We start from the raw sequence: 8,630 nt of genomic DNA, 5'->3' as shown, positions 1-8,630 counted from the left end.
CAGTTCAGCGGTTTAGATTATGGAGTAACAAACAAACAAACAAACAGACTTACAAACTTTCGCATTTATAATATTAGTGAGATATAAAACGATAATTATAAGAAAATCGTTCATGAAAAACCGGCAAGGATAAATAGGCACAAGTTAACAAGAATATGTACGAGTACACAATATAGGTATATTCATGCTTCTCAGTCACAGCGCAAAAACCAATCGGCCAGCCAACAAAAACACACCATCATCACATCACATAGCTTACTACAACTAATACGAGTATACAAACAAAAGATCCACCTAAAACCAGTCACTTACGTGTCATATGGAGCTGTCATTGCCACAATAACCGTTTAAATTTAAGATTAAAAATAATTTAAAATTCGAATTCGTAATTGGGACGCGTAGCGTGCATGCGGCGCGGTAGTCAACTGCGGAGTTGCGCGAGCGCCACAGTGCGTTAAACTGCATGACGTAAGGCATGCTGGCCAGTATGAATTAAGTCTAAACCATCATAGTTTTTATTTTTAATTTTATTGTCTTGTGTTAAGATTCAAATTTAATTGGAATCGGTTGTGTGTTGTTCTATTTTTGTTTTGTGGTGCGAGTGTGTTAATGTGATTGTTGTAGCAAGTTTTGGCGCATTTTTGTTGACGTCTCGCTTATTTAATTAGCGTCGTTTGAACAAATGTTAGAATTGGGCCAAATTAATAAGTTCGCAATCAACTTATTAATTCTTTCAATCAATCAATTCAATCTGCTTACTCATTATAATAGTATTAATATTAATATTATATTGAGACTAGGTTTTGCCCCGAGCCTCGTTTGCTTAGAGAGGAAAAATAACGTTATAGTAAACTAACACGTTGGAACAAAAATATAAATCATTGTCATTTACCTACGATAATGCAGTTTGGCCATACTATACATATTCGACATTCTATTTTCTGCATTGATTTTAATGTTTTACAAAAATATCTATCTATCTATTTAAAACCTTTAAACGAGCAATTCTTGTGTATATACATATATAGGTAATCAGAATCTCGGAAATGGCTCCAAAAATTTCGATGAGATTTGGTATGTAGGGGTTTTCCTGAATGACAAAGAGATCTAGCTTGGTTTTATCTCTAGGAAAATGCTTATTAACGAGTTTTAGCCCGAGCATAGCTCGGTCGCCCTGGTACTTCATTTTATATCTAAAATAAGAAATAGGTATGTTTTGTAAATGTCAAGTTTCTAGCTCCAATTAATATGAGAACTAACATGTTCACGAATAACTTCCATTTCAAGACACAAAATTCCAATAGTCGTAACAGAATAACAGCAAGTCACAGAATACAGCCGTCGCGCGCCGACCCCTGATGAGCAAGTGAGATAGCGAATGCACGCAGTGTTTATGCTTATGTGGCTTCGCTTAATTACGACTTTGGCACAGCCTATACATTCGACCAGATTTACACCTCGTTGTCGCAAAAAAAAAATACGTTCCTATATACAACCCACTGCTAAGCACAAGCCTCCTATCAGGGTAAAAAGGCTTGGTCTATAGTTCCTACGCGAGTCCAACGCGGGTTGGAAAACACAACAACACACACACAACTACCAACAATTAACTTTTTTGCAGGTTTCTTCACGGAAAAGCTTAAGGTTAGCTTTAAATGTTCACACATGAGTTCTGAAAACCTCGGATGTGTGTTCGGACTCGAATCAATGACATTCGGGCTAATAGGTTATGGCGTTTCAACCTTTTAGTTTTAACGGCACACTTTTCGTTCATCAAAGTTTCACGCAACACCAGTAAAAAATTGGCAAGTGCAAGTCGAACTGGCGCGTAGAGGGTTCACAGTATACCAATAATAATATGAATAACATAACGGACAGCGGAGGTTTATTAATCGCACACGGCATGCGTGAGTTGTTTTCGTACTATTTTCTCATTAAAATAGCTATACATGATTTCAATACAGCATACACTCGCGGTAATCGCGGCACACCTGAAATATACAGCACACCGGTTGAAGACGTCTGCACTAGGTTATCACGCCTTTTTAAAAGCTTTTATTTAACTTGCCCTGTTTATTTGTTGGTGGGTCAAATTTGCAAGTTAATTTTTGTTCACTGGTTGGATTGTTTTAAAATTTGGTATACAATAAATATAGGGTACACAATGATATGACAATAATTTACAAGAACAGTCAACAAAAAGTATTGTTAGCAAAAACGTTTATATTAAAAATATAATTAATAACAAAATTTTTAAACAATACTTCAAATTTAATTTAATCTAAGTAGATTGGACGGCAATGTAAGAACAAAACGAGTAAAATTTATTTCTAACAAAAAAATAACTTACACTTGAATGTACCGTTTCAATTTAATCACTGGGTAGTATTAGTATCGCTACATTTCGTATGTTAGTCAATAAATAATTCAACTTTCTGTCTGATATAAGACTATTGTATTAATATAAATATGTTTCTCTTAAATAACCATATCCATCCATATACTAAAAATTATAAATGCGAAAGTGCGTTTGTGTGTTTGTCCGTCTTTCACGCCGTAACGGAGCGACGGATCGACGTGATTTTTGGCATAGAGATAGTTTATGGGCCCGAGAGTGACATAGGCTACTTTTTATGCCGGAAAAATGCACAGTTCCCAAGGGAACAGCGCGCGATAACCGAATACCACGCGGGCGGAGCCGCGGGCAAAAGCTATATAATATAAAAAAAAGAACGAGGGTCACCGGGCAGGTAATAAGTTCTCTAATGGAGACTACGAATCGGCAAGCGTAGCGCAGGACGTCCACGAACGAGATGGACGGATGACCTGGTTAAAGCCGCGGATTCATGCAGGCCGCTTTCAACCGGAACAACTGGAGCTATGGGGTGGGGGGAGGCTTATGTCCAACAGTGGACGTCCTATGGGGTTTGATAACGACCAAGCGGGCATATTGGGGCTTCTCATCCTGGAGACTCCTAAATCTTGAACAGATTTTGTTTACATATCACGAGAATCATTTGGGTATTTTTTTTAATCTCATTTATTTTATAAGCCATACATCTTATGATTAAGTTGGCATCATTTGGGTAATAGAGCTTATCTGAAATATATTGTGTATCTGAAAACTCAATCTAAAAGAAAATGTTTTATTGATATTGCACATCACTAACGTTAGATATTAACCAAACTGCCCGCTTGATAACGGAGTTTGTAGATGAGCCATGAAGAAATTAACTTATAGCGGGCACAACTCCCAACTTGTGGTGGTTTTGTACCCCATAAAATCATACTTGTAATGAGTGACCCGGGAGACATTCTCACAACGAATTTCGATTAAAAATTGATTCACCCTATAACCAACACACTATAGCATTCCTTTAAACAGCCAGGGGGCTATTACGAAACACGAAACTGGAAAATTGAAGGTCGTATCGTACCTTCCCTCTCACGCTCGTATCAAATAATATTAGCGTCAGCGAGACGGCAATATACGAAGTTCGAATTTGGCACTCCGTAGTATAGGGCCAGCAGGGCTACTACGAAACTCAAAACTCGAAGTTCGTGTCGTGCGGTCCCCTCGCTCTCGTATTAAATAGTATAAGGGTCAGAGGGACCGCGCGACACGATCTTCTAGTTTCGTAGTAGCCCTGCAGGGTTACGCGTCCTTTATTCCCAAGATAAAACAGCCAGGTGGCTCCCTAATGCCCTGGCATCCCCGAACTTTGCCTATTTGGCCAACAAGTTTTCTCATTACAAGCTAATATTGATTATCTTTAGCCTTATTTGTGTTTTGTTTTATCGTGTGTGTTGGTTGTCATTTTCCACAGAACTTGTGATAAGAAGCATAGAAGTGTCATGTAAGCTAAAAACGTGAAATTTCCAAAAATTACATCGTGGGTTTCATTTACGTTGTATATTAAACCTCGCGGAGTAAAGTAGCTTATAATGTTATTCCAGATGTCCAGCTATCTACACATCAAATGTCATTCAAATCCGTCCTGTCGTTTAAGCGTGAAGCAGTAATAAACATACACACATATTAAAGTCACAAACTTTCGCATTTTTTCAAAATTTTAGTAGGTGCCTAGTGAAACGTATGAATGGACCGTAAATAAAGCAAAACGAAGAAATAATATGACAAAGGTAAAATATAATATTTTGACTTATAGATCACAACCACGCAACACAAAGCAATATGACAACAAAAACAAACAATAATGATTAAGTTTTTGGTAAAAAAATATTGACTGTACTTGTAGTGTCACCCAAACTACATTTGAATAGCAAATTTCAAGTCGATGCCATTAACCGTTGAAGAGTTCCGTGGACTACCAGGATGTCACTAGCAGATTATTGTAATGTCACGCAATTTACATAAGTATACCGAATTTCAAGTCAATCCAACTACTGGAAGTGGGTCCTTGTAAAAAAGGGAAGCTTGTAAAAACATCAAAAAGTACAAAACTACAAAGAGCTGTGCATTCATGGAAAGAAAAACAAGAGAGAATCGATAATTATGGAATTTTGATTGAGATTTTGATCTTCCTGTAAGTGGCCAGTTGCGCTCTATAGAGATGTGTGGTGTTGTGTTATTCCAATTTCATTCTTTGCCATGTTACGAGTATAATGTGTTATTCCTGTTTTTTTTTTTAATTCTGTGGTCATTTTTAGTATGCTTGGCGTTTGTTTTTTCGTTACGAAGATAACTTTGGGCCCTGTATTGTGTAATGTGTTGATCTGATCTTGTTTCCATTGTAACTTGATAATTCAACCATTTTAGCCCTTAGACGTACGCTGTTGGAAAGAACTTCAAGTCAGTTTCGTTTTTATTGTTTCAGGAATGTCAGCATTTTTTATCATGGCTATAGTATTTTTCTATTTAATGCGATGTTGATAAAGGCACATTTGTATGTTTCTACTTATATAAGTTTTTTTTTCATATTTTTAATGAAATATGAAACAAGGTGTTGCTAGAATTAATATTATACATATAAATCATGGTAACTTGTGCTAATATAACATACTGTAAGTGATATAATATAATGTGTTTGTTGTAAATTGAATATATAAATAAATTAAAAAAAATAAGTACCTAATAAAACAGTCCAAATCAAAAAATATTTTAATTACTGATGACCTTTTTTTTACTTGCATCATATATGTATCATTTGTAAACTGTTTTTCGATTTTAGTATCTAACTTAGCTGAATTTTGGTATCTTTATAGAAGCTCGGTGACAATACAATAATCTGATGGTGAATAAAATGGTGAAAACTGAAGTACAGTCAACAGCAGTCAGAAAAATACCTAATGTAAAAACTTACAACACTTTTTTATATAAAACGAGTGTATAGATTAGCTACCCAAAATTTTTGTTTCCCAATATTTTAAGTTCCATTCGCGTTTTTCCCCACTTTTTTATTTTCCTATGCAGTTGTGTTATCGTTTGGTTATTTCTTCGGTCGCATTAATTTCTAACAGTTTTTGTTGCTAGACGTATTTTTTTCCATGCGTTTTGCCTCCTAGTCCGCATTATCCTCATGCATCTGTTTTACCCGTAGAACCAGTTCTCAATATTATTTTATCACATTCTGTTACCATCAATAATTTACTGATAAAAATAAATATATCATGGAACACTTGACACCAATTGACCAAGTCCTAAACTAAGCAAAGCTTGTACTATGGACACTAGGCAACGGATGAACATACTTATATTGATAAATTAAATACATACTTAAATACATATTAAACATCCAAGACCCGAGAACAAACAATCGTATTATTCATACAAATATCTGCCCCGGCCGGGATTCGAACCCGGGACCTTAAGCATCGTAGTCAGGTGCTCTAACCACTTGGCCATCCGGGTCGGTGATAGGGCTTAGTAATGATATGATACCTATTGATAACTTCATAGACAAAATATAAACCTCTTCAGAAATTGTATACTTTTTACTACTTACTATGAAAAACGTGTTTTTGCATTGACAACTGCAATATCACTGAGGCACATCTACATATATTAATTATTACTGAAAGATATTTATGTTTGCTTTGCTGACAATACTAGATTAATTAGATTTTCGTGAATCATGGAAGATAATCACCAAACTCTCGGTGACTCGACTGGAGAATGTCAAATTAGATTTTTAAAAAGTAGACATGGGGGGAGGATTTTAGTGCGAGGGGGATACCGGCAATATCTAAAACGCACTAACAAAAAATCTCGCACGTCCATATGGGTATGCCATTTAAAAGGAATGTGCAAAGGGTCAGTGGTTTTAGACGCGACACAAAAGTCCATTCTGAAAGACAAAAAACACTGCTGTGTTCCAGACTTTGAGAGCTTAGACATCGACCTCAATATAATTGACATGACAGACATCTTTGGGACAACCAGTAGTCGCGAAGGGGCTAGGCATGTCGCAAAGTGTGCAGCATTAGCTCATTTACCAGCGTGGAAAAAATTCATGAAGGGTGGATGATTATATCGGCAGCGTCACCACAGATGTCTGAAATAACACGGTTTAATGAGTATATGATTAAACAGTGGCTAAAAATGGACATGGTTTCCATAATGTCGTGCTATGGGCACAGGTATAGAACTAACAACGTGGTCCAAAGCTGGCACAAAAAAATGAATAACAGAATATATAATAACGCCAACTTATTGTATTTTTTGAGCGAATTACGGAAAGAAGCGTTTGATGTAAATTACATTAACCTGCAAAACGAAATAAGAAGTGATATTTTTCGAAAACGCAACAATAAGTATTTGATGATGGACAACAAAATTCAGTCAATCGTAAATAATTATCTGCAGGGGTTATTCTCTTTAGATAAATGTATAACACTTTTATCGATTCTTAAATATATAATATAACTATAGTTAAACATACATATAAGTCTATAATCACAGGTTTTCTTATTTGTTTCATATTAAATACTTAAATCGTGAAATATCAAAGGCTAATGTTATTATATTTTATAAAGTGGAATAAACAATGATCAACTAGATACATTCGTTTTCTTTATGGTAAAACTTTTTTATAAGTAGTAATATGGTGACAGAATAATTTTATAGTATGTGATAAAACAATATTTGAGAACTGGTTCTACGGGTAAAACAGATGAATGAGGATAATGCGGACTAGGAGACAAAACGCATGGAAAAAAATACGTCAAGCAACAAAAACTGTTAGAAATGAATGCGACTGAAGAAATAACCTAACGGTAACACAACTGCATAGGAAAATAAAAAAGTGGGGAAAAACGCGAATGGAACTTAAAATATTGGGAAACAAAAATTTTGGGTAGCTAATCTATACACTCTATAAAACTTATTTTGAATACTATTTTTTAGAATTGACTATGATATAAAGTAAAATGATGTAGCCTGTAGTATTTTAATAGCCAAATGGAATTCCAACGTCTACAAAAACGGTGGCTGTAGGAGACTATCAATGATTTATTGAGAAGATTAACGTTATTTTTTCCCCAACTGCGAAGAAGGAGGGTTATATGTTTGACGCGTATGTATGTATGTATGTATGTACCTATGTCTATTCCTATGCCCTCTCGTAACTACTCAACGGCTGAACCGATTTTGATCATTGGATTCATCTTGGTGACGCGAGTGACACTGGGTAGGTACATGAAATTCTTGAAAAAAATCTAAATGGCGGATTCTTGGCGCCAAATTGTAAGTTTTCAAAAAATAAATCATATCTTTCGAGTAGGGTATCAATTGAAAGGTAATAACTAGCCCATTCTAAATATTATATGTGTTATAATAGTTAAAATCTACCATTTTCACAGTACTATTAAAAAAGTGTGAAATAAAACAATAAATTAAAAAAATCAAAAAACCCGACTGCCTTAAAAATACTAAAAAGAAGAAAACAAGTCTAGTGGGCTAGAACTTTGTTAAGTAGCTAACTTAAAGTTCAACAGTCGGGACCCATTTAAATCTTGACGCTTAAAATCTCTTACCTAATGGCCCCCGGCTGTTGAACTTTAAGTTAGCTACTTAACAAAGTTCTAGCCCACTAGACTTGTTTTCTTCTTTTTAGTATTTTTAAGGCAGTCGGGTTTTTTGATTTTTATTGCTACTATAATTATGTAGGTAGTGCCAGCAGAGTTGAGGTCAAGCACACAAAAGAACATTATCACGTAATGACAGCGGGATTTTGATATTCACTCATTCATTTCAATCAGTCTACTTTTGTGTAATCAGTTCTTCTTGTAGATGTGCTGCCGTGTCATGACAAAACACTGTATCTAAAAAAAAACTACTTTTCCAGAAATCGCAAAAAAACTGTTTTCTTCTTTAATTGGCCACAAACCCGGAATATCCATCGGATTGTAATTAAATTTGGATAAATTACAAATAATATGCTACTAATTGTGGACACAGAGACATAATTTTTTCATGCCTTTTCAAGCAAAAACACGTTAAAAATGAAGAAATTCCGATTTACAATCATCATCACCATCAGCCGGAAGACGTCCACTGCTGAACAAAGGCCCCCTTAGACCGCCACAATGAACGACAACTCGCTACTTGCATCCACCGGTTTCCCGCAACTCTCACGATGTCATCAGTCCACCTGGTAGGAGGCCTGCCA

Source organism: Choristoneura fumiferana, chromosome 15 (genome assembly GCF_025370935.1).
Source record: "Choristoneura fumiferana chromosome 15, NRCan_CFum_1, whole genome shotgun sequence".
Lineage (NCBI taxonomy): Eukaryota > Metazoa > Arthropoda > Insecta > Lepidoptera > Tortricidae > Choristoneura > Choristoneura fumiferana.
Note: the sequence above shows the minus strand (reverse complement) of the source record.